We start from the raw sequence: 27,551 nt of genomic DNA on the forward strand, positions 1-27,551 counted from the left end.
GATTCTGCTTTAATTCTCATTTGAGAATAGGTTCTCCCCCTCTGCCATCCGATTTCTGAATGGACGTTAAAACCATGAACACTACCTCACTATATTTGTTTCTGCTCTACTTATTTAACTAATATTTATATACATACATACTAATTGCACAAGTATGCAATCCTTCAAGTCAAAATTTAGTAGATGCACCTTTGGCAGCAATTACATCCTTAAGTCTGTGTGGATAGGTCTCTATCAGCTTTGTACATCTGGACACTGCAATTTTTCCCCATTCTTCTTTACGAAACTGCTCAAGCTCCGTCAGATGGCATGGGGATCATGAGTGAACAGCCGTTTTCAAGTCCAGCTACAAATTCTCAATTGGATTGCAGTTTGGACCCTGACTTGGCCATTCCAGGACTTCAGCTTTGCTGTTTTAAGCCTTTCCTCCATAGCTTTGGCTTTATGTTTGGGATCATTGTCTTGCTGGAAAACAAATCATCTTCCAAGTCACAGTTCTCTTGTAGACTGCATCAGGTTTTCCTCCAGGATCACCCTGTATTTTACTGCATTCATTTTACCCTCTACCTTCACAAGCCTTCCAGGGCCTGCTGCAGTGAAGCATTCCCACAGCATGATGCATTCACCACCATGCTTCACAGTAGGGGTGGTGTGTTTTTGATGTGTAGTGTTTGGCTTACACCAAACATAGCATTTAGTCTGATGGCCAAAAAGCTTAGTTTTGGTTTCATCAGACCATAGAACCTTCTTCCAGATGACTACAAAGTCTCCCACATACATGCCATCTGGCAAACTCTAGCCGAGATGTTACGAGAGTTTTTTTTCCCCCAACAATGGCTTCCTCTTTGCCACTTTCTCATAAAGCCGCAACTGAGTAAAGTACCCAGGCAACAGTTTTATGCACCGCTCCCATCACAGCCACTGAAGCTTGCAACTCCTCCAGAGTTATCATAGGTCTCTTGGTGGCCTCCCTCACTAGTCCCCATCTTGCACAGGGACTCAGTTTGAGGATGGCCTGCTCTAGGCCGGTTTACAGCTGTACCATGCTCTTTCCATTTCTTGATGATGTACTCCAAAGGATATTCAGAGACTTGGAAATTTTCTTGCACCCATCTCCTGACTTGTGCTTTTCAAACACCTTTTCGCAGTTTCTTGGAGTGTTCTTTTGTCTTCATGGTGTAGTTATTGCAAGGATACTGACTCACCAGCCATTGGACCTTCCAGATATAGGTGTATTTTACACCTTGACTACATACAGGTCTCTAAAAACAGATCTCCATTTAACTAATTACATGACTTCCAAAACCAATTTGCTATACCAGTGATGATTTGGTGTGTCATTTTAAGTGGAGGGGTGGATACTTATGTAATCAATTGTATGGTGTTTTATATTTGTAATTAATTTTGATCCCTTTGCAGAGATGTTTTCACTTCAACATGAAAGTCTTTTTCTGTCGATCCGTCTAAAAAGCCAAATTAAATCCTCTGTGACTAAATGTTGTAAAACAATAAAACATGAAAGCTTCCAAGGGGTAAATACTTTTGATAGGTACTGTATATATGATACAACTTTCTTGAAGTACTTAAAATTTCCAAAATAATTCTAAGAGCAGACAATAACTTCAAACCATAAAAGTAAAGCTTAAAAAGTCAATAATAATTTTCATAGTTGGGCCTGGCAATGCTCTGGGACCAAGTTTCTAATTCAAGTAGAAAAATCACTTTGCAATTTTAGAGACTACATTTAGAAAATCAATGCAAAAACCGAAAGATTTTAAGGTTAATGTTCAATTAGTAAATTTAATAAGACAATTATTTGTTTTGCCAAAGTCAACTGCATATAGATGAAGTTTTGAAATCTCATACAATTACAACAGTTGTTTGAATATGGCATGAAGTATGCCTGATGTCGACATTAATTGAAAGCCTACCTATCACATTTAAAATTTAAAGTTTTTGCAAGGATTTGTTAAAACAGTTCAGCATGGAGTAGAGCTTCCTCCATTATTTTAATGAAAGCAGACACCGCAACACTTAAAAACTGAATTCCAAAGCCAAAATAAATTTAAACTCAGCTTCCTGTTTAAAAATGCAAAGATTCCAGTTCCCACCATCATTACACATTTTGATTATGTTGATAGCAAGCAAAATTTATTTTCACATGGTGCAGCAGGCCTCAATTTCTCATGATGATCCCACTGTGTAACACCAGAAGCAAAGGTGAAGATTAGGGTAATAACCTGGTTACTCAAAAATTAACCCAACTTTCTCGACACTGCCTGATCAGTTGCCAGTTTCCAGCAATTTGTTCCCCTTCCCCTCAGCCTGCCCCAGTGTTGTATTTTTCAATAGTTAACACATGGGATTTTACTTTGAATGTCAAGTTAAAGTTTGATGTGTCACCAATGTTATTCAATGAAAAGCTACATTTATCAATTTATAGAAACTCTTCACTCTCACCCCCACATTCATTTTGTGTAGCATGTGTGTAGCACACGTGTGTTTGCGAAGCCTGTGTGCAGTGTGTGTGGGGGGGGGGTCAAGATGGCATTCAAGCTTTAATATTAATATATTCCAAACAAAAATATCAATAGTGCTTTAAATACCTACTGACATACAGTTTGGTCCAAGGTGAATATTCTCATACACCTTCAGTTTAAGAATTACCAAGGAAAAAAAATTTGAAACACTTTCATCATTCTTCGTTCTCTTTTCAGTTCCCCCTTAAAGAAGAACGTGCTAATTTCATTCCTTCTCTGTTGTATACCCAACCAATGGACATGCTGGCAGCCATCAACCCAATTCACTTAGCCCATGCATTTTACCAATTAGCTATTTTAAACAGATGGCATTTCCACAATTTACTTAAAAAAAATATAGGGCAACTTTTTATTAGAAGGGTACTATTATGTTTGGTACCTAATTTTTCTCACACACTCAGTTTCAAAAAAAAACCACAGACATCAAGCCCAAAGTGCCAAGCCCATTGAAGATTTCACAACATTTGTTGCTTAGGAATGATGTGCTTATTTTATGACACTAGATTCACTCAACAATCAATTTGAATGATTTTAAAGTGTTACTTTGAAAAATCTTCCAAAAATTAAAGATAATATCAGAAGTAAAATTTAAAAAGTGAACATGAACACATTCAAATACCTTCATTTTTTGTAATACAGCCTCTGGGATACGGCAGTCATAAGAAAAAATAACAAACATGGATTACCAATTACAAATAGCCTCGAGGTATATTTTAGTATTATAATTTTTTCACTACTGAATCCATTGTTCGATTTATGTTTAAATATGAAATACCACAAATTAAGCTTACTTTTTAATGTAAGCATCATTCTTCCTGTGCTTATGGAAGGACAGTGGAGATAGAGCACACCAGGACGCCAGCATGCCTGGTACTCAACTGAACTTTATTGATAACCCTGCTTGTACCGTATGTAAACTCCTCCCATGTGAGAATGACTGATTGGCATAGGAATGATATTAATTCCCACATTTCCCCTTCTTGAAAAACAGAAAAACTAAGTACTTGTCTATAGAAATGCATTGAAATTATGGTCACTGAAGTTGAGTGATACAGTTTGCTTTACACACAGAACATAACTTATGCTCCTTACATACACAAAGAATTACCAACAAAATTGACTTTTTTTTTAAAAAAACAGCCTCTCACTCTTTGTACAAAAAGGAATTGCCAGCATTATCTCTAGGAAGAGGAACAGTCGACGTTTCAGGCCAAGACCCTTCGTCAGGAGTCCTGACGAAGGGTCTCGGCCTGAAACATCGACTGTACCTCTTCCTAGAGATGCTGCCAGCAACTTTGATGTGTGTTGCTTGAATTTCCAGCATCTGCAGAATTCCTCGTGTTTGCCAACATTATAACTGCTTTTAGCAATCTCTTTGTACAAAAAATAATTGCCAACTCTACAACTTTGTTTTTAAAAAGTCTCACTCTTTGTATAAAAGTTACCAACATTATAATAGTCTTTCTGTTTTTAATGGTCTTTGTTTTCCCCCTTTTTTCCAATTCCCTTTTTTAAAAACTTATTTTGTGAAATGTTTTCAACGTGAGTTCTCTCAAAACAAAAACACGAAATCTAATGGTGGTCAGGGTAGACTACCTAAACATTCTAGCAAAGTGAGAGGATTATTCTGCCTCTTCAGTCACTTGCCCTAATACAGCAGTCTCCAACTACTGGGCTGCAAGGAAACGATATGAGTCAGCTGCACCTTTCCTCATTCCCTGTCACGCACTGTTGAACTTGAACACAGGGTTGCCAACTGTCCCATATTTGACCGGACATCCCGTATATTGGGCTAAATTGGTTTGTCCCGTATTTCCCCCGCTAAGGTAGAGCGTTCCTATGAAACCTTTCATGCTGAAATGGCATGAAGCGAAGAAGCAATTCCCATTAATTTATATGGGGAAAAATTCTTGAGCGTTCCCAGACCCAAAAGATAACCTAACAAATCATACCAAATAACACAAAACCGAAAATAAATAACACTAACATATAGTAAAAGCAGGAATGATATGATAAATACACAGCCTATATAAAGTAGAAATAATGTATGTACAGTATAGTCGGGAAGATGAAAGCGAAACTGATTTGTGGGGAGAGAAAAAAAATTGGCACGTACGCGCACATCACACACACCCACACAGGTGCCCGCGCAAGGCTTCATGGTCATGGTAGTCTTTCCTGGGGTAAAGTGTCCCGGGATTTGACTGCTACTTTTGTCCCTTATTTGGGAGTGAGAAAGTTGGCAACTCTAACTGTAAAAGACATGTTGAGGTGAGTTTAACCCTACTTGAACACCCCCCTCCCGGTCGGCCGGTCCGCAAGAATATTGTCAATATTAAGCTGGTCCGCGGTGCAAAAAAGGTGTGGACCCCTGCCCTAATACATCTGTGGTGGGACAGATAAATGACCCAATCTGGTACAAGTTTCTGGAAGTGTTGGAGCCAGTGGAGATTCCTAAACAGGTACGTCCACCTCAGGAGAGTGGTCCTCTTCATAAGGATCAGGCCACTATTTCTTTCTGTCTTTCATGCACAAGCGCAGGCCTGTTCTCTCAGGTTTCACCTTGCTGTATAACTGCTGCTGAGGATGTAGAAGACAGCTTAGACATGTCAACATTAAGTAATGATCCACAGTGAGAAGGTATTTATCTCTTCTCAGCTCGAAAATGTCTCTGCCTGCAATTTGCCAAGGAAAGTCTGAATTCTGTGGGTTCAGCATAATTTTTGTGCAGTTTTCTGCATGCTTCATATTGCTTTATACAGTCTCCCTGCTGTGTACTCAGACCAGGCCACCACACGGATTGCCTTGCTCTTAAGATGGCATTTTTGACACCTTGATGTCCTTGGTGGATATGACGGATGATTTTGGTGTGCATAGAAGTAGGAATGGCGAGTCCAAAGCCCTTTGGCAACAAACCGTCAAGAATGGTGATTCTGTCCCTTTCAAGCTAGTAAGATTTGAGCTCATGAATTCTTTTTGGAATAGCTGGCCATCCATGCTCACAGTATCGCATGACCTTGCACCAGATTTGGTTGTTTTACAACTCAGCACAAATTTCAACCAGTTTAGTGTAATGCAGGGAAGCTTTCATATACCTAAGCCAAGTAGATGTTGGCATCTTCCTCGAGGGCGGAGTCCACATCTGTCCACTCACTTTTGCATGGCATCCTCGACAGCATCTCATGTTATGAAAGATTTGTTCAATGTCATAACAATATCATATAGGCCTCATTCTTAATCTTTGCAGATGTGGTGGTAGGTCATCCAAGTGTTTCAAGCTGAGGAGGCTGACAAATGACTTGTGGTCTGTTTCAAGTATAAATTTAGTCCCTATTTAGTAGCAGCTGAAATGTTCACAACCCCACAGAGACCCAGCGATGCCATTTCAATTTTGGTGTAACACTAGATACTGACACATTATGCCACTGGTTTCCATACACCAGTGCAGTATTGCACGAGCACTCCCTCTGGCCAAAGGAAGACATGGCTGCTGAGACCTTAGTTGCTTTATTCAGATCAAAGTACACCAATGTTGGCAGAAAGATTAAGAGTTGCTTTAAGTGATGAGACTGACTTCTCCTGTGGTACATCACGAGTCCAAACCTTTGAGGTCACAGGGACTTGCTTTCCCTCTGCCAAATCTGGAATGAACTTTCCCAACTAGTTTACCATGCCAAGGAAACTGCAGATCTTGATACATTTGTAGATTATTCCATGTTCTAAACTCCTGCCAGTTTCCTGAATCTGATTGCACTCCCTCAGAGGACAGTTGGTGGCCGAAGATCTTCACTTCCAACTTTGCAAATTCACGTTTCTTTTTGTTCAGGTTGATTCCAGCCTGTTTCAGTTTCTCGGAGGCAGTTTCCACTCTTTCGTCATGTTCCTCACTTGAGCCTCTGAAGATGAGTATATCATCCATATGAAAGACTACTCCTTCCAGCCCCTCAGGATTTAGTTCATCATCATCTGAACGTGGTCAGGAGCTGATGAGATGCCAAAAGGAAGTCTCTTGAAAGCACAGCATCCATATGGTGTGATAAAGGTTCTGATCTTCTATAACTCAGGAGCTAAACAGATATGGCAGAACCCTGAGTTTGCATCTACTTGGTAAGAAATTTTCTCCACCCAGTATACCCAATGTGTGCTCGGAGGGCAACAAACTTCTCCTGCCTCACTGCATAATTCAATTTTGTTAGATCAACACAGATCCTCACCGTGTTATCTGGCTTGGTCGTGGGTACAGTGTCCACACACGAGTCCGCAGGTCCATTCACTCTAGTTATTATGTCAAGCACCTCCATTCTCTCAAGTTCATCGTTGATTTTGTTCCTCAATGGAACAGATATATGCCTCACTGTGCTCAGAAAGTAGGCTGTCACTCCTGGCCTCAGTCAGATAAAGTACTCTTCTTTCAGTACCACCAGGTCTGTGAACAATTCTGGGTACTTCTCCTGCCAATGAACATTGCAAGGCTTGATTCACTGAACAATGAGGTTCAGCTTCTGAATGACATATCGTCCCAGTAATGGTGAGAAGATTCTGAACAGACATCCTCTCCTAACTTCCTCATTTTTACATATGGAAATAAACATTCCTTTTCACAGTGAGCTTGCGTTTCCCTGGCCCCATGAGCACTTCCTTGGTTGCGTTTAGGTTCTTGAACAGACATTCATGGATGGCTGTGACATCTGCCACAGTGTACATTTTGAAAGTCACTGCCTCATTTTGCAACTGAGCCACAGTACACCAGTCTGGTCTATTTGAATCTGGAACCCCAAGGAAAGCTCTCTTCATCTGAATCATCTTCTTTGACTTCCTGAAGACCTGTTTGAGTAACTCTGCCTTCTCCAATGGCCAATTCTACTGCATTGGTGGCATTTCACTTTTGCTAAACATGGAATGGAGACTTGCCACATCTCTTGCAGTTAGTCATTTTATCTGGTCTTTGTTTTCCTTGTCTGTTTTGTTTGAGCTGAGCTCTATTCTCACCTCTTTCTGTAGCCTTTCTGACTGCACCTTGTTTGTACAGCTTCTAGCTTTACCTCAGCATCATTTTCATGCCCAAGTTCTGTGTGCTGCTGATGAACATCCTCACTGCCTAACCAAAGTGCTGTAGTGTGGGATTTGCCTGCAACTGAATTTTCTGACAATTTGATGTCTAGAAGTCCGACAACAAACCTGTCTCTAATGAGTCCATCTCTCAGATGTCCAGATGCACAGTTGTTTGACAGGGCATACAATGCTGTGATGAAGTCATTTACACTTTCATCCAGCTCTGGTTTTCTGGATTTGAACTTTGCCCTCGCTTTCCTAGGAAATATTGATTGAATTTGTCTTGCACTATTTCGTACTCCTTTTGCTGAGCATCTATCAGTTCCAATCCACTCATGATGTAATCTGCTTGGTCACCCATGCAATATATCGGTGTGCTTACTTGATGCTCTTCAGAAGACTAAGTGAGATTGCTTGCAACCCCAAATCTCTCAAAGCATCTGAGCCATCTCTCAAAGACCCCTGGTTTAAAGAAATCAAATGTCTTAGGGGCTTTATTGCATAAGCAGATGTAGGTATTTGCTCCACTTTCCTGGTTTTGTCTATTATTGTTTCTCAGGTCATGTTGCAAAAGCAAACTAGAAAGCTTAGGTTGATAGATCTGTAGATATTTTTCTGTAGATATTTTTCATAGATATGCAAACAAGAACTGTTTTACTGTAAATTCTTTCTTGTTGGGGAACTTACTTAGTCTGTAGGACCAGTTTGACAATCAACCACTTCTGGTACCATGTGATACCACGTTGTACTCGTTATTGAGGGACGATGCAGAGCACACCAGGACGCTAGCATGCAGGATACTCAACTGAACTTTACTGACAACCCTACTTGTACAGTATGTGAACTCCTCATAAGTGTGAGTGGCTAACTAAGCCACTCAGTGGTACAGGAGTAGCAATAACTACCACTACAATTGTACCATATAGCCTACAGTATAATAAAGGACTACTTTATGTTTTAGTACATGTCACTGAATGCGCTATTAGGCTCATATTGAGCATGCGCTATTAGGCATTTGTACGTGTCTACCAAGTTCGGATTATGCCAGTTAAGAACCATGAAACTTAGCTCCCGTCTCCAGCGTTTTTATTAATAACATTGTTGTGTAACCAGACCACATACACAACAACAATTCTTTGCTTATTTCTGTTTTACTAAAATAAAATGACAAATGGGCTAAGGAAGGCTCAACTGTTGGTTTAGAACAAATTGCATTTTATAGGAAGTGACTTCTATTTGGAAATCTGGGTGCTAGATGTCAAACAAAAAAAAGAGACTTTATTATGAATGCCACAATCTCAATGATCTAATATTCCAAAATTTTCCACGTATTCACTCAATACTACAACTTCCATTATCAAGACAAAAATAACATTAGATTCAACCAAAAAAAATCACAGCACCCCACACTTGCATTCATTTCCCCCCTCCCCCCAAGGAAAAGGACACTGCCTCCGTGGAGCAGTATCAGCACTAAAATCAGTGGAATGAGAAAGAAGTTAGCCAAAGTAAATAGAAAGGAGGTGCTAGCAGGGGTGACAGCAGAGCAGCAATAGCGTGAGTTTCGGGGGAAAATAACAAAGGTGCAAGATAGATGTATTCCAGAAACAAAGAAATTCTCAGATGGCAAAATAGTACAACCATGGCTGACAAGGGAAGTCAAAGCTAATGTAAAAGTAAAAAAAAAGGTCATACAACAAAGCAAAAATTAGCAGGAAGCAAACTAGCAAACAATATCAAAGTGGATAGTAAAGGCTTTTTCAAGTATGCAAAAAGAGTTGAGAGTAGATAATCAGGCTGGAGAAGTAATAACAAGGGACAAGGAGATGGTAGGTGAACTAAATGAGTATTTTGCATCAGTTTTCACCACGGAAGACACTAGCAGTGGGCAAAATTTGGCTTGATGGGCCGAATGGCCTACTTCTGCTCCTTTGACTTGTGAAAATGTTGAAGGGTGTGAGTGCAGTTACTATTACAAGGGAGAAGGTGCTCAAAAAACTGAAAAACCCAAGGGTACACAAGTCACTCGGACCAGATGAATTGTATCCTAGGGTTCTGAAAGAGGTAGTGGCAGAGATTATGGAAGCATTAGCAATGATCTTTCAAAAATTATTGGACTCTGGCATGGTCTCCAGATTCTAAGGGGAATATTTCAAGGCAAATAGAATATTAAAAAAGCACTGATAGACAGGAGTCCAAGGCTAAAGGAGATGGATAAATGGGTGAGGGAAGGGAGAACTTCAGATGGTGGAGAGCACCCCCACAACAACATGTACGCCATTTTCAGTACTGCTGGGGGAACGACCTACCTGGGGGAAGCAACAGCAGCCGAGCACTGAGTCTGGCCCTATGGTTCAGAATCCACAGTGATGAAATGCTTTGAGAGGTTGGTCATGACTAGACTGAACTCCTGCCTCAGCAAGGACTGGACCCATTGCAATTTGCCTATCGCCACAATAGGTCAATGGCAGACGCAATCTCAATGGCTCTCCACATGGCTTTGGAGCACCAGGACAACACAAATACCTATATTCATCGACAATAGCTCAGCATTTAATACCATCATTCCCACAATCCTGATTGAGAAGTTGCAGAACATGGGCCTCTCTACCTCCCTCTGCAACTGGATCCTCAACTTCCTAACCGTAAGACCACAATCTGTGCGGATCGGTGATAACACACCCTCCTCGCTGATGATCAACACTGGCGCACCTCAGGGGTGTGTGCTTAGCCCACTGCTCTACTCTCTGTATATACATGACTGTGTGGCTAGGCATAGCTCAAATACCATCTATAAATTTCCTGACAATACAACCATTGTTGGTAGAATCTCAGGTGGTGACAAAAGGGCATACAGGAGATATGCCAACTAATGGAGTGGTGCCGCAGCAACAACCTGGCACTTAACATTGGTAAGATGAAAGAGCTGATTGTGGACTTCAAGAAGGACAAGGGAAAGGAACACACATCAATCCTCAGAGGGATCAGAAACGGAGAGAGTGAGCAGTTTCAAGCTCCTGGGTGGCAAGACCTCTGAGGATGCAACTTGGTTGCGACATATTGATGTAGTTACAAAGAAGGCAAGACAGTGACTATACTTCATTAGGCGTTTGAAGAGATTATGCATGTCAACAAATACACTTAAAAACTTCTATAGTTGCACCGTGGAGAGCATTCTGACAGGCTGCATCACCGTCTGGTATGCAGGGGCTACTGCACAGGACCGAAAGAGGCTGCAGAGAGTTGTAAATCTAGTCATCTCCATCTTGGTTACTAACCTATGAAGTACCCAGGACATCTTCAGGGAGTGCTGTCTCAGAAAGGCAGCATTCATTATTAAGGACCTCCAGCACCCAGGGCATGCCCTTTTCTCACTGTTACCATCAGGTAGGAGGTGCAGAAGCCTGAAGGCACACACTCAGTGATTCAGGAACAGCTTCTTCCCTTCCGCAATCCTATTCCTAAATGGACATTGAACCCTTGGACACCACCCCACTTTTTAAAAAATATACAGTATTTCTTATTTTGCATGTTTTTAAAAAAAATCTATTATATGTATACTGAAATTGATTTACTTGTTATTTTTATTTAATTATTTTCCCCTATATAATGTATTGCATTGAACTGCTGCTGCTAAGGTAACAAATTTCACGTCACATGCCGGTGATAATAAACCTGATTCTGAAGGTTAGGGGACTGAAGAGGATGGCAGCAATAATAAGGGACTCTATGATTAGAGGGAAAGAGTTGATTCTGCGGACACGAAAAAAAACACAGATGGTAGTTTGCCTCCCAGGTGCAAGGGTCCACAATGTTTCTGAACGCATTTACAATATCCCAAAATGGAGGGTGAGTAGCCAGAAGTTGTGGTACATACATACTGACATAGGTAGAAGGGAGGAGGTCCTGAAAACAGGAAATTAGGAAGGAAGCTGAGAAGCAGGACCTCATGGGTAGTAATCTCAGGATTGCTACCTGTGCCATGCAACAGTGAGGATAGGAATAGAATGAGGTGGCAGATAAATGAAGCACTGAAGCGGGGGCAGGGATTCAGATTTCTGGACAATCATGGATCTCTTCTGGGGTAGGTGTGACCTGTACAAAAGGGTCGAATCAGAGGGGGACCAATATTCCTGTGGGCTGTTGGGAGTGGTTTAAACTAACATGGCAGGGGGATGAGAACCAGTATGATAAGAGCTGATGATCAGCCGGCAGGTTTACAAATGGATAATGGGTGTAACATGGATATAAGAAAGGACAAACCAATGACTGGGTACAAATGTAGACAGAGCAAAGAGTTAAACTGTACCACACAGTGCAAATTCAAAAAGGTGAAGAATGCAGGACTGAAGGTGTTATATTTAAATGTGAGTAGAATTTGGAATAAGGTGGACAAACTCATGGCACAATTAGAGATTGGTCAGTATGACATTCTGTGCATCACTGAGTCGTGGCCAAAAGGAGGCCATAGTTGGGAGCTTAACATCAAAGGATATATCTTGTATCAGAAGGACAGGCAGGAAGGCATAGGCGGTGGTGTGGCTCTGTTGGTAAGAGATGGAACTACATCTTTAGAAAGAGGTGACATAGGGTCTGAGAATGTTGAATCTTTGTGGCTGGAGTTAAGAAACTGCAAGGGTAAAAGAAACACATTATGGGAATCATTGGCCTCCAAATAAGATGTGGGGTTGAGGTTGCAAAGGGAGCTAGGAAAAGCATTTAATAGGGTAATATCATAATTGTAATGGGGGACTTCAATATGCAAGGGGATTGGGAAAACTAGAGTGGTGTTGGATCACAAGAGAGGGAATTTGTTGAATGCCTACGAAATGGCTTTTTAAGAGCACCTTGTGCTTCAGCCTACTTGGGAAAAGGCCATCATAGATTGGGTATTGTGCAACAACCCAAATTTTTACTAGGGAGCTTAGCATAAAGGAACCCTTAGGAGGCAGTAATCATAATATGATTGAATTCACACTGCAATTTGAGAGGGAGAAGCACAAATCACACATATCAGTATCACAATGGATTAAAGAGAATTACAGAGGCATGAGACAGGAGCTTGCCAGGTGGATTGGAGGAAGATACCAGTGGTTGACGACAGAGCAGAGGTGGCTGAGGTTTCTGGGAATATTTCAAAGCACAGGATAGCCATGTCCCACAGAAGTTCACAAATGGCAACCGTGGTTGACAAGGAAAGTTAAGGATGGCGTAAAAGCCAAGGAAAATGCATACAAGGTAGCAAGTGAGTGGAAAGTTGGATGATTGGGAAACTTTTAAAATCCAACGAAAGAAACTAAAAAAGCAACATAGGAAAAGATGAAATATGAGGGCAAACTAGCCAATAAAATAAACATAGAAACATAGAAAATAGGTGCAGGAGTAGGCCATTCGGCCCTTCGAGCCTGCACCGCCATTTATTATGATCATGGCTGATCATCCAACTCAGAACCCTGCCCCAGCCTTCCCTCCATACCCCCTGACCCCCGTAGCCACAAGGGCCATATCTAACTCCCTCTTAAATATAGCCAATGAACAGGCCTCAACTGTTTCCTGTGGCAGAGAATTCCACAGATTCACCACTCTCTGTGTGAAGAAGTTTTTCCTAATCTCGGTCCTAAAAGGCTTCCCCTCTATCCTCAAACTGTGGCCCCTCATTCTGGACTTCCCCAACATCGGGAACAATCTTCCTGCACCTAGCCTGTCCAATCCCTTTAGGATCTTATACGGTTCAATCAGATCCCCCCTCAATCTTCTAAATTCCAACGAGTACAAGCCCAGTTCATCTAGTCTTTCTTCATATGAAAGTCCTGCCATCCCAGGAATCAATCTGGTGAACCTTCTTTGTACTCCCTCTATGGCAAAGATGTCTTTCCTCAGATTAGGGGACTAATATAAAGCAGGATACTAACAGCTTTTTCAGTTATATAGAGTAAAAGGGAGCTGAGAGTTGATATTGGGCCACAGGAAAATGATGCTGGTTAGGTAGTAATGCGAGACCAAGATATGCAAGATGAACTTTCAGTCTTCACCGTGGAAGACACTAGCAGTGTGCCAGACATCCATGAGTGTCAGGGAGCAGGATTAGTGTCATTGCTATTACAAAGAAAAAAGGCTTGGCAAACTCAAAGGTCTTAAGGTGGACAAGCCACCTGGACTACATCCCAGAGTCCGAAAAGGAGTTGCTAAAGAAATAACAGGTGCATTGTTCATGATCTTTCAAGAATCACTTGATTCTGGCATGGCCCTGGAGGACAGGAAAATTGCAAATATCACTCTACTGAAATTATAGGCCAGTTAGCCTAACCTTAGTGGTTGGGAAAGTGTTGGAGTCTATTATTAAAGATGAGGTTTAGGGGTACTTGGAAACTAATGATAAAATAAGTCAAAATCAGCATGGTTTCTGTAAAAGGGTAATCTTGCCTGACAGATATGTTAAGAGTTCTTCGACGAAGTAACAAGCAGGGTGGACAAAGGAGAGGCAGTGGATATCATTTACTTGGATTTTCAGAAAGCATTTGATAACATACCACACGAGGCTGCTGAACAAGATAAAATCCAATGGTTTTACAGGAAACATACTCACATGGATAGCGGAATGGCTGACAGGCAGGAGTGGGAATAAAGGGAGCCTTATCTGGTTGGCTGCCCGTGACTGGTGGTGCTCTTCAGGGGTCAGTACTGGGACCGCTACTTTTCACATTTAGCTAAGGGAATTGATAGCTTTGTGAGTAAGTTTGAAGATATGAAGGTCAGTGGAGGGGCCGGTAGTGTTGAAGAAGCATTGCAATTGCAGCAGGACTTAGACAAATCAGAAGAATGAGCAAAAAAGTGGTAGATGGAATACAGCGTTGGGAAATGTATGATAATGCATTTTTGGCAAAAGGAACAATAGTGCAGACTATTATCTAAATGGGGAGTAAATTCAAACATCAGAGGTGCAGAAGGACTTGGGGGTCCTTCAGCAAGACACCCGGGTTAATTTAAAGCAGCAAATACAATGATAGTATTTATTTCAAGAGGAACCCACAGCTCTAATCTGCAAATTAAATTTGCCAACAACACTACATTGATTGGCCTTATCTCAAACAATATCAAGATGGCCAACAGGGAAGAAGTCATCTCTCTGACACAGTGGTGTCAAGAAAACAACCTCTCCCTCAATGTCACAAAAACAAAAGAGCTAGTTGTTGATTACAGGAGGAATGGAGACAGGCTAACCCCCATTAACATCAATGGATCTGGGGTTGAGAGGGTAAGCAGCTTTAAATTCCTCGGCATCCACATCACCGAGGACCTCAAGTGGTCTGTACATACCAGCTGTGGGGTGAAAAAGGCACAACAGCACCTCTTTCACCTCAGACGGTTGAGGAAGTTTGGTATGGGTCCCCAAATCCTAAGAACTTTCTACATGGGCACAATTGAGAGCATCCTGACTGGCTGTGTCACTGGCTGGTATGGGAACTGTACTTCCTTTAATCACAGGACTCTGCAGAGTGGTGCGGACAGCCCAGTGCATCTGTAGATGTGAACTTCCTATGATTCAGGATATTTACAAAGACAGGTGTGAAAAAAGGGCCCGAAGGATCATTGGGGACCCAAGTCATCCCAACCACAATCTATTCCAGCTGCTATCATCCGGGAAACAGTAGCGCAGCGTAAAAGCCAAAACCAACAGGCTCCAGGACAACTTCTTTCACCAGGCCATCAGACTGATTAACTCACACTCACGAGTGTCTTTCTATGTTACATTGACTTACTATGATTGCACATTTAGATGGAGATGTAACAAAGAGTTTTACTCATGTCTGTGAAGGATGTAAGAAATAAAGTCAGTTCAATTCAATAAAAGCAGGTGATGCTAAGTCCATATAACACACTGGTGAAGCCTCACCTTGAGTACTGTGAACAGTTTAGGCTTCGCATCTAAGAAAAGATGTGCTGGCATGGGAGAGGGTTTGGAGGAGGTTCACAAGGATGATTCTGTGAATGAAAGGGCCATCATACGAGGAACATTTGATGGCTCTGGGTCTGTACTCACTGGAATTTAGAAGGATGGAGGATCTTATTGAAATCTTTTGAATACTGAAAGTCTAGATTGGGGTCCCCAACCTTTTTTGCACCATGGACCATTTAATATTCTTGCGGACTGCCGACCCCGGTGGGGGGGGGGGGGGTGGTCAAGTCAGGTTAAACTCACCTCAACATGTCTTTTACAGTTAGGGTTGCCAACTTTCTCACTCCCAAATAAGGGACAAAAGTAGCAGTCAAATACGGGACACTTGTGTTTACCCTGGGAAAGACTACCATGATGCCTTGCACGGGCACCTGCATGCGCACGCGCCGATTTTTTTCCACAAATCAGTTTTGGCTTAATCTTCCTGACTACACTGTAAAAACATTATTTTTACTTTATATAGGCTGTGTATTTATCATATCATTCCTGCTTTTACTATATGTTAGTGTTATTTTAGGTTTTGTATGTTATTTGGTATGATTTGGTAGGTTATTTTTTGGGTCTGGGAACGCTGAAAAATTTTTCCTATATAAATTAATGGTAATTGCTTCTTCACTTTACGCCATTTTGGCACAAAAGATTTCAAAGGAACGCTCTACCTTAGCGGGAGAAAATACGGGACAAGGGAGGTCCCGTATGGGACAAGCCAATTTAGCCCAATATACAGGATGTCCCGGCTAATACGGGCCAGTTGGCAACCCTATGTTCAAGTTCAACAGTGCGTGACAGGGAATAAGGTGCAGCTGACTCGTATCGTTTCCTTGCGGCCCGGTACCAGTCCGTGGCCCGGTGGTTGGGAACCGCTGTCTAGACAGTAGATGTGGAAAGGATGTTTGGTGGGTGATTTTAGGACAAGAGGCCAGAGTCTCAAGACAGAGGGACAGGATAGAGATGCGGAGAAATTTCTTTAGCCAGAGGGTGGTGAATTTGTGGAATTTGTTACCACAGGCAGCTGTGGAGGCCAGATCATTGGGTTTATTTAAGGTGGAAATTGATAGATTCTTGATTGGACACAGCAAAGGTAACGGGGAGAAAGCCAGGGAGTGGGGCTCAGGATGGGAAAAGAAATGATCTGCCATGAATGAATGGCAGAGCAGACTTGATGGGCCAAATGGTCCAATTCTGCTCCCATGTCTTACTGTCTAAAATGGCTCATCATCAGCACAGCAGTGAGAGCAAGAATTAACAATATCAAATCGCAAAAGCTCACAGGAGAAAGGTAATGATCCCTGTCTATCATGTAATGATTAAATAATTAGTCATAAAAGAGTCATAGAACACTACAGCACTAAATCAGGCCCTTCAGCCCATATAGTCCATGCTGCACTATTATTCTGCCTATGACCATTGCCCTCCATACCCCTCCCATTCATGAACCTGTCCAAGTTTCTCTTAAATGTCAAAATCAAACCCACATCTACTACTGTACTGGCAGCTCATTCCACACTTACCACCCTTAGTGACGTTCTCCTCATACTGCCCTTAAACATTTCACCTTTCACTCCTTATCCATGACCTCTATTTCAATCTCAGCCAACCTCAATGGAAAAAGCCTGCTTGCATTTACCCCAATTGCAACACCTTATACTTGTCTGCATTAAATTCCACCAATTCCAATTTGCCAAGCTGGTGTGCATCCTACTGCAAGCTTTGATAGCTTTCTTTGCTGTCTACCATCTTCACAATCTTGATAACATCTGCAAATTTGCTGATCAGTTTAGCGTATCATCCAGATTACTGAGATAGATGACAAATGACAACAAATCCCTGTAGCATACAACTAATCACATGCCTCTAGTCAAAGAGGCAACAATTTCCTGCCATTCTGCTTCTCTTACGAAGCCAATGTCTAATCCAAAGTACTACCTCATCCTGAATGCCAAGCAACTAAACCTCTGTGACCAACATCCCATGCAGGATCCTGTCAAAGGCCATGCTAATCACCCAGTGTCTTTCCTTCAACTTTCCTGCTAGCTTCCTCAAAAAACTCAATAAGATTGGTTAACCACAACCTACCATACACAAAGCCATGTTGACCATCCATAATCAGTCCTCCTCTATACTTGTATCTCCAGTCCCTATACATTCCAAAAACTTAACCACTACTGATGTCAAGCTCATTGGCGTATAATTCCCTGGCTTATTCTTAGATCCTTTCTTAAACAACAGAACATTAGCTACACTCCAATCCTGCAGAACCTCACCCACAGCTAAGGACGTTTTAAGTACCTCTGCTAGGACCCCTGCAATTTCCACACTGCCTACTTATAAGGTCCGAGGGAACACCTTGTCAGGCCATGGGAATTTAGACATCCTAATTTCCCTCAAGACAGCAAGAACTTTATCTGTAATCATCACCTCACTGCCATTTTGCCTCACTTCTATCGAATGTGTCACGTCCCAAGTAAACAAAGATGCAAAAAAAAACACATTTAAGAACTCCCTCCTCTCTTTCGGCTCCATGCATAGATGGCCATACTGATGTCCACAGACCAATTTCATCCTTTGCTATCCTTTCACTATCTGTAGAAGCCCTTGGGATTCTCCTTCACCTTGTCTGCTAGAGCAACCTCATGCCTTCTTTTAACCCTCCTGATCTTCTTCTTCAGTGTTCTCTTGTGTTTCTTATACTAAAGTAACTTATTTATTCTTTGCTGCTTATACTTCATTAACTAGAACCTCAATCTCTCAAAAACCACAGTTCCTTAAAACTATTTAGGGAAACTAAATTATATTAACAGTTTATATGGTAATAATTAGTGATTTCCAAATGAAAAAGAATCTGATGATCACCATCGTTATGCAAGTCAAATGAAACTCAAATTGCCTTGCAGCCCTTTCAGAGCTGCAGTGCTGCAAACTTGTATGAAGATTACCTGTTGCTTTGCTTCAGACAGGAGAAGATATGCAAGTATCTCAAGAATCAGAAAGGGGACTGTTTTATTAATAAGTGGCGAATCTTCGGTTATATTCAAATACAAAGGGATAGTCTAAGTGATGGCAAAGCATGAATGGCAAAACTGGGCATCTACAGCTGTAGAAGTGTTGAAACTTATGAAAGATGGGAGGACAAAAGAAAAACAAAGCAGTTCATACATTGGCAAAGACTGACAGGCAAGCAAGACCTCATCAGTAAAACTATCCAACAGCTAGCCAATTGAGTAGACTTGCAATCTCATTCTTCAGTTTACTCGCTTGTCCTGACATCTCTAGCAAGCACAGGCAATGATCCACTATTTAAGTGATACTGCATTCTAATTTCAAAGGATACCATTGAACTACTTGACTCAGGGTGTCTTGATAGGCTTCACAGCATCCCTGAGTGGCAGGCAATGACACAAATACTTAATCAAGACTCAAGGCCAGCTCTAATTTGAAGCGAATCTTTCAGAAAGTTATTCTATCAATGACAAAGTCCAAAACCAATACACATTTACAGAGTGAAGTATTAAAACAATTTGAGAATTGATACTTGAGCTCAACCTTCAATTTACAAGCGTATTTCACTTTCACAATTCATTCAAATATTGCATACCTACATTACTGCTCAATGTATCTATTAATAAAGTGATAAAAATTTTCATTCACACAATGCCTTTAGCATACAAAGATATCCTACTGCATCTAGAGGAAGAAATGCAGATACAAGGAAAAAAACCACATCAGTTGTGATAAAGAAGGTTTTACTACCCTACATATTCTCTGCTTTCACCCTATCACAGGCATTCCATTGTCTTCTCCACTCCCTCATCTCTGCACTTTAAATTTGATCATTCCTAATTTTTGCTCGTTCTAAATATCAATGGCCATTTCCCTCTGCACAGGTGCTGACTGAACTACTAAGTATTTCCAACACTTCCTGCTTTTATCCTCACATAATAGTAAACAAATTTAAAAGCAGCAGAACACAAGTCAACAATAGAAATATAGTAATAGAAATAACAATAGATCAAAAGCAGCAATGGGAAAGAGGAGCAATGCTAACATTTCAGATCACTGACTTTCAAGATTATTCATGATGATCATTTACCCCAAAACATTCAGTTTCTCCTTCCAAAGCTGTTGCCTGACCATTTTCCCACATATTCCTGTTTTAAATAAATTTCAGAGTTTGAGCATCCACAGTATTTAGGCAATTAGGACAGATGTCAAACTCCTTGTGAGGGACATGTTAGTAAATTGGAAAGGTTTGGGGAGACTATTCCAGAGCTTGGAACTTCCATCATATGAACAGTAAATCAATGAAAAATAGCATTGCCAAAGGCCATAAAATGTAGTGCCAAGATTGTGGTGTATTGAGGCTAAGTAGATAAAGAAACACACTTTGAAGCAAAGCCATTAACAATTTTGAAACAAAGATTGCCTTTAATTTGAACTAATTAGTGTCAAATATTCATCATCTGGATATTCAGAAATTTAGCTGTTTTCATTAATATAATGTAGCAAATACCTCAAGGTACCTCACAGAAAATCAAAAATATAAACATGAATAATCAATTAGAACTATTTCTTAACCCTACATCAAGCATCCACAACTAATTTTATTCAAATCTTAACAGATCTGCAGCTCTCAAGTAAAATTGAGTAATGTTGTCACATAACTGACCAAAACTATTACTTCGATGAACAGAATTACACTACTCCTCTGTGGGCATTTTCATTCCTAGCACCAGATATGATTGAAACAGTTTGAGCTGAACTATTAAACTCTTAATGAATAAATTTTAAGCACATTATTTCTCCTCAGGAAAAAATATTGCAGCAATTATTCTAGACTACTTTGTTTCTGGATATTTCCACACCCATATTATACATTTTTCTTCAGACTGTGACAAGTGGAAACTTTAGAGCTGTCTTTTTCTCAGGTTCTAACCAATTAGCTCAATTCTACTCACCCATTTCTTATTTTTATGTATTAAAAAATCTGCTCTAAATAACCTCCAAAATTCAAGCAACTTAACTCAATAGGAAGAGGGATATCAATCATATTCAAAAGTAATCCTATCGCAGGGCCCTGTCATTTAAATTACATGGCTTGGCTCCTTCCTAAAATTTAAAGGCCTTAGGTTCACTCCATTGGGGACCAGGTTGTTCAAAATTTTAAGATTTCCTTCTATGTTGTGACTGGAATTAAAGAGACAGCCATTAAATCAAGTCAAAAACCACTGTCAACAGGTACTGTACTCTGACATTCACATTACAACCAATGCACTTGCAAACAGTTTACTCTAAGATCTCTCCTTCAGTACCAACGTTTCCCCGTTTGTGTTAAAGCAGGAACGCTGTTATTGTAGTTTTTGAGCACTTCCCCCATCTCAAAATGATTCAAAATAAAAAAAGCCTACAAAGAGAGAGAGAGACAGACAGACAGAAAGGGAACAAAAGAGAAAGAACTGCAGAAAGGAAGTGAATGAAAGAAGAGAAGCTTTGAAAAGAGAATGCAGACAGTCCATACAAAAGAAAGCTGAAAGCAGAGATGCTGAAGATAAAAACCTTCACCTCAGAAAAAGATTCAGGTTGCTTCAAAAATAACCACATAGACTACCCATAACTGCACGCAACTAACAAAGAAATTGCGACAATAAAACACTTTACTAAAAAAAAGTATCATCTTGACACACACAATATTTGCTCCCATGTATCATTTACTGAGCTTTCACAAGTTGCCTCCTTCTGCTCCTATACCAGCTCCTAGTCTCCTGAAACCAGAAACAACTGTCTGAGCTAGGATGAGTTCTCTCCTCTGTCGGCTCAGTAGAGACGCCATTTACTCTCTCAAGGCATGAGGGAATGTGGAAGTGAAAGACACAGACATGCCCCCAAGTTAAAGCCCCCGCTGCTCATCAGACAAACACACAGAAGGGGGAGGGGGAAAGAGGTGAAGGGGGTGGGTGGTGGGAAGAGACCAACTCACGGCACTAACCTGGGTCAATGGTGGAGCAGTAACAGACAACTCGTCGTCGTTGCTTTGAATATGAATGGTTAAAGGATCCGCAGCGCCGGCCGGAAGGAAGGTGGGGGGAGTGACGTTGGAGAGATACAGACACCCAAGCGGGCGGCCCCCTAGCCCGGGGCCTGTGGGCCCAAGCCGGGGCTGGCCTCCCACGGGGGCCCCTGCCAATCGTTCGCTTGGCCCGGGTGATTTACCCTAGCAGCTGTCCCCGAGGCCTCGCCGCCCGCGGCCCACTACCCTGCTAATTTAGCTCCGCCCGGGCGCCGTTGAGGCCTGTAAATACAAGGGGGCGGCAACGCCGGCGGACCGCGTGTCCTCCCCGGCCGTTCGCATGACGGCCCCAGAGCCCGTAACTGATAGACAGAACCAGACTCCACTGACCACCCGTCACAACGACTGTCAATGGGCCAAGCCCCAGAGACAACTCAACCAGGCCGTCCTGAGTGGCAGCCGCTTGCAGCCAATCGCCGGAACGCTGACCGGGCGGTGACGTGACTGTGGTGACGTCGACTGCCAATCACCTTGCGGAGGGGGCGGGATTTTAATTGGAGTGAAGTTGGATTGACGGAGAGGCTTGCACTGCGGATGTTGCTGTCTGGAGTGGGAGATATGCTGAGGGTCCGCTAACCATTTATAGCCCAAGGAATACGTCCATAAATATTCATTGGACAAGCACTATATCGTGTAGAATCATACAGCACGGGAGGTCATTCTTCGTTCACTCTTTGCCTCTCCCTTGCACTTTACATGTCTTTGCATTTTACTTTTTGAGAGTATGCATCCATTTCCCCACTATTTAGACCATGCAATGCAATAAAAAAGAGTTTCACCTCCTTCCTACATAATATTGTTTAATTCGCCTTCTGTGAGCTCTGATTGCCGACCGGGCTGCGAGTTAAAATAGTTAACCCTATATACTCTGTCTGCACGATCTTATTTGAAAGAGATCGATTAAATCTCCCCGTCGCCCTATTTAAAAAGAAATAACGGCCCCTTCACATTATGGTGTTTCGTTATGTCTGATATTCTGATAAATATATTCCGTAACTGTGCCGAAGACTTTACAAAGTAAAGGGTACCCGCAATTTTCTATCATACTCTGAGTTCTAACCAGTTCATAAAGGTTTACCATTATTCACTCGCTTTTTCTCTGTTTATAATTCTGGGACACGTATTAAGTCAAGTTCTCGTGCCGTGGTCAGTAAATTGTGAACATTAATCCCTGTACACACTCTTTAATGTATATTAAGTCATCTCACTTCCTTTCCAAATGCATCGTTTCACACTCATATCAGAATAGTTTATTACCACAGACGTATGTCGTGAAGTGTGTTGATTTGCGGCAGGCGTACAATGCAGGTCATTAAAAACATTGTATGATACAGTGTTCGTGGGCTCATGGACCATTCAAAAATCCGATGGCGGAGGGAAGGAAGTTGCTCTTGTGTTGACCCTGGGTCTTCAGGCTCATCCCGAATGGCTGTCATCGGTTATGCATCTGCCTCATCTGCCTTTCTGGAATCTCTTGCTGTCTTCTCCGTTCTGGAATCTCCTGCTAACTTTCAATTATCTGCAGAGTTTGAACATAGAGAGTCATGCAGCACGGAAACAGGCCCTTCGGCCCACATAGCCGGTGTTGACCATCAAACACCTATTTATTCTGACTGGTATTGATCGCTTTTCATTTTCTCCACAGCATTCAGATTCAGATCAGTTTATTGTCATATACACCGGCTGCAATGACATTTCTTGTCATTCACAGAGTAAGCAATGCACATGGCAATAATAAATACAACACTTAGTGCAAAACAATGGCCAGGAACAAAATATCGTAGTGCAGACTCAGGCATTGCAAAAAGAAATGCTGAAATAGTAATAATAGCAGAGGAAAATTAAAGGGTTGAAAAGGTAGCAACATCACCAGGAAGTGGGGGTGGTGGTGATCAGATATCAAAGATTCAAAAGAAAATATATTATCAACGTATATATACAGTATACAACTCTGAAATTCGTCTCCCCAAAGACAGCCAAGAAACAAAGAAAACCATAGAACCCATTCAAAGAAAAATATCAGCCTCCACCCCCCCATCTACAAACAAAACAAATCGAGCAAAGGACAAAAAAAGAGCGAAAAATGCAGAATATAAAATACAAAATCGAAAGTGTTCAGGCATATTAATTTCAGTTCAGTTCAATCTTGTGCTTTGTCGTTCAATATCTGCAGGCCACCCTGATCAAAATTGCTTAAGATAGCGACCAGAGACCAGAAATACATCATAACGTGAACTACGGAATCCAATCCACAAACTGCATTGATTAAACGTTGCCCAAGACCCAGGGCTCCAGCATCATCCTCTGACACCATCAAACGAGGGGGAGAGAGAGATCATTCGAACGCAGGGATCTTCCTCTGGGAGTATCAAGCAAGAGGCTGGTAGACAGCCTTGAATGCCCGGTTGCCTCCTGCTCTTGCCTTGATGATTTCAATCTTCCTTGATGCTTCAATCGGCGAGATCAGCAAGGAATGGAGTTGGTCATGAGCCTTTTGGCCTCAGAATTGCATACTTCCATCGAAACCTCACCAAATTTCCTCAGAGTCAGCAAAGTATCAGAAAACACATCATCAAAATGTAGATCATAGGCTCCAACAGTAGCTCAACCACAGTTGAAAGAAAAAGAAGACGTAGAAGAAGTAAAGGAAGTAGTTTTGTGAATCGTCTGGGGGATGTTAACCTTGGCTGCATTGTTCACTGGCGCCATCTTAATAATAATAAGTACTTTATTGATCCCAAGTGGGAAATTCTTTCATTACAGCAGCAACATTGAAAAACACACTTAGCAGTGTGCAGACTTAACTAATAATAAAGTACAGAATAATAATATCATAATAATAATTTACCAATGTGCAATAATAATGAAATAATAAAACAGAGACTACAGCACCATGATGGGTGTTCTCCTGTCGCACAGAGATGAAAGGTTGTATATGCTTATTGCATTTGGTAGGAGAGGATTTCTGCAACATTCCTGGTGACAGCGGAGCTGAGTGAGTCTGTTCAAAAGGGTGCTCCGCTGCTTATTCAGTAGGTCATGGAGAGGATATGCCAGAATGTTCATAATGGACAACAGTTTGTTTAGTGACCTCCACTCCGCCACTAACTCAAGAGTCCGGGTTGTAGCCAAGGACGGATCCAGCCTTTTTGATGAGTTTATTTAGTCTCTTTCCTTCACCAGCACCGGTGTTGCTCCCCCAACATAAAGCCGCAAAGAAGACTGCACTCGCTGCAACAGACTGGTAAAAGATCTCCAACATCCTGCTGCACACATTGAAGGATCTCAGCTTCCTTTGAAAGTAGAGACTGCTCATCTCCTCCTCATAAACAGCCTTGGTGTTGGTTTTCCAGTCAAGTCTGTTGTTGAGGTGAACACCCAAGTACAAAGCTCATATTTGTGCTCCTCCACCACTGCAACTGCTTCTCCGAGAATGTATACAGGACTTGTCACAGTCCCCTTCCTCCTAAAATCAATCCCCAGCTCCCTGGTTTCTTCAAATGAGAAGAAGCAGTTCTTGAGACCGGTCATCTAGGCTTTGAAGCTTGTGTATTGCTTTATGTATTTTATGTTGTATCCCATATTAATGCTCAGTCATTAACATAGTGGTGCAAATTACCAAGCTGCAGGGGACATCATGCAGTCTACTACGTAATTTATATAAATGCTTATGCTTATATGTAGCTATATGCACATATTAGGTAAATAATTAAACAATTATGCAGTGGATAAACTATGATTGTTTATATATATTTATTCACAGGATAAATATACATGCTATAAGTGTACTGCCACGTATTTCTGTCCTTAAAGGGGCTCACTTTATAATGGAACGAATTTGAGATTCCTGTCAGACTGCATCATCACATGAGGACTCAGTACCCGATCAAGAAATGCATTCAATGAAATGGAAGAGTTTTGCTCTTGTGTACGTTGCGGCAAACTGTTATTTAGAGAAAGAACAAACATTTTAATGTACTGGTAGCAAATAGTAATGATGAGGATAACAAAAACTGTTGGTCTAATTAATAGTTAAATCAAAATTATAACAGTTGCAAATCACAGAATGGTTATAGTATGGAATGAGAATTTTTGAATCATTAAGTCTGTACTGACTGTAGCAAAAGTAATCTGGTTAGTTCCACTCCTGTTCCCTCTTCCAAGGCTCTGGAATTTTTTTACCTTTCAGATTCTTTTCTCGCTTTAATGTCATAAATGATTCGACCTCCACTACTACCCTGACCATGCTTTCCAAGCTCTGACTACTCACAGGGTAACAAACAATTCCTCATGCCTCTTTAGATTCTTTTGCTGATCACCTTTGTTCTATTTTCCAACAGGTACAGTTTTTCTTTCTCTAGTATTGTGTCCGGTGCTCGCAATGCGGCCTCCTCTACGTTGGTGAGACCCATCGTAAATTGGGGGACTGGTTCGTTGGACATTTCCGCTCCATCCGCCAAAAGCGGAACTTCCTGGTGGCTGAAAATTTCAATTTCCATCAAACATCTTGGTCCATGGTCTCCAAGGTGAGGCTGGTCCCAGGGTGGAGGATCAACTCCTTATATTCTTTCTGGGTAGCCTCCGACCTGAATGAATATGAATATGATAAATTCCCCCTCCGCTCCTTTTCTATTCCCCACCCTGGACTCATACTTCTTTTCACCTTCCTATCACCTCCCCCAGGTCCCATTCTCCTGTGGTCCACTCTCCTCTCCTATCACATTCCTTCCCCTCCAACCCTTTACCTTTTCTACCCACCACCTTCTAGTTATCCTCCTTCACCCCACCCCATCTTTTTATTCTGGCCTCTTCCCCCTAACTTTCCAGTCCTGAAGAAGGGTCTCAGCCCAAAATGTCGACTATTTACTCTTTTCCATAGATGCTGCCTGACCTGCTGAGTTCCTCCAGCATTTTGTGTGTGTTGCAAAACATTAACCTAATTCAAAGGTAAACAAGAGAGCTGTGAGATGTGAATCTTCATTTTACTTTAAGCAAAGCATGTGCGTATCATGTGGTAACATGATAATGAATGCAGTTCACATATTTATGCATATAACCTGTAATGAATTCTTTAAATGAACAAAAATGCTTAATTAACCAATGTATGTATACAAAATTACTCAAGTATTACTGAAATATTACATACACAACAGTCTCCTGCTGCTGTAGCCCATCCACTTCAAGGTTTGACGTGTTATGTGTTCAGAGATGCTCTTCTGCACACCATGGTTTAACATGCGGTTATTCGAATTACTGTGCTGCCTTCCTGTCAGCTTAAAGCAGTCTGGCCATTCTCCTCTGACCTCTCTTTATAACAAGGTGCTTTAGCTCACAGAACTGCCACTCACTGGGTTTTCTTTGTTTCTCAAACCATTGTCTGTAAACTCTGGAGACGTATGCGAAAACCCCGGACCAGCAGTTTCTGAGATACTCAAAAGAGCCCGTTTGGCATCAACAATCTTTCCATGGTCAAAGATCACTTTTTTCCCATTCTGATGTTTGAACAACAACTGAACCTCTTGACCATGCCTGCATGTTTTTATGCATTGAGTTGCTGCCACATAATTGGTTGATTAATTATTTGCATTAACAAACAGGTGTACCTAATAAAGTGGCCATAAAGTCGCCACTAAGTTTATAGTATATCTAAATAATTTCAGATAACTTGATCAAATTATATTTGTAATCCTCTCTGTGCCGATGAGAAAATCTTCCACTCTCTGGTGTATCCACACAAACAGATTTCCAAGTCTCTGGAATCATTTTGGTGAATTTCTTATGCACCTTCTCACTACTTCATCTTCTCATTTCATCATACAAAATTAAGTTACTGTGATACAGATCATGCACTTTTATTACTACTAATCAAAAATAAAGGATGCACCTATTAATATGCTGAAATACTTCCTCATCACATTGCTTGATATATTGTACTGAA

General features: G+C 41.4%; 1 protein-coding gene across 2 annotated transcripts in view; it reads right to left on the reverse strand.

Moving 5' to 3' along the window:
• znf710a (zinc finger protein 710a) overlaps positions 1–22,117 on the reverse strand; it is a 57,953-nt gene extending 35,836 nt beyond the window's left edge. Inside the window, exon 1 of one of the 2 annotated variants that reach the window (XM_063066524.1) lies at positions 21,533–22,056. The gene's annotated coding sequence lies outside the window, so the exon portion shown is untranslated. Of the gene's footprint in view, positions 1–21,532 lie in introns of both variants that reach the window. The other variant, XM_063066525.1, reaches the window with a different exon arrangement.
• Between the last annotated feature and the right edge of the window lie 5,434 nt (positions 22,118–27,551).

Source organism: Mobula hypostoma, chromosome 13 (assembly GCF_963921235.1).
Source record: "Mobula hypostoma chromosome 13, sMobHyp1.1, whole genome shotgun sequence".
Classification (NCBI taxonomy): Eukaryota; Metazoa; Chordata; class Chondrichthyes; order Myliobatiformes; family Myliobatidae; genus Mobula; species Mobula hypostoma.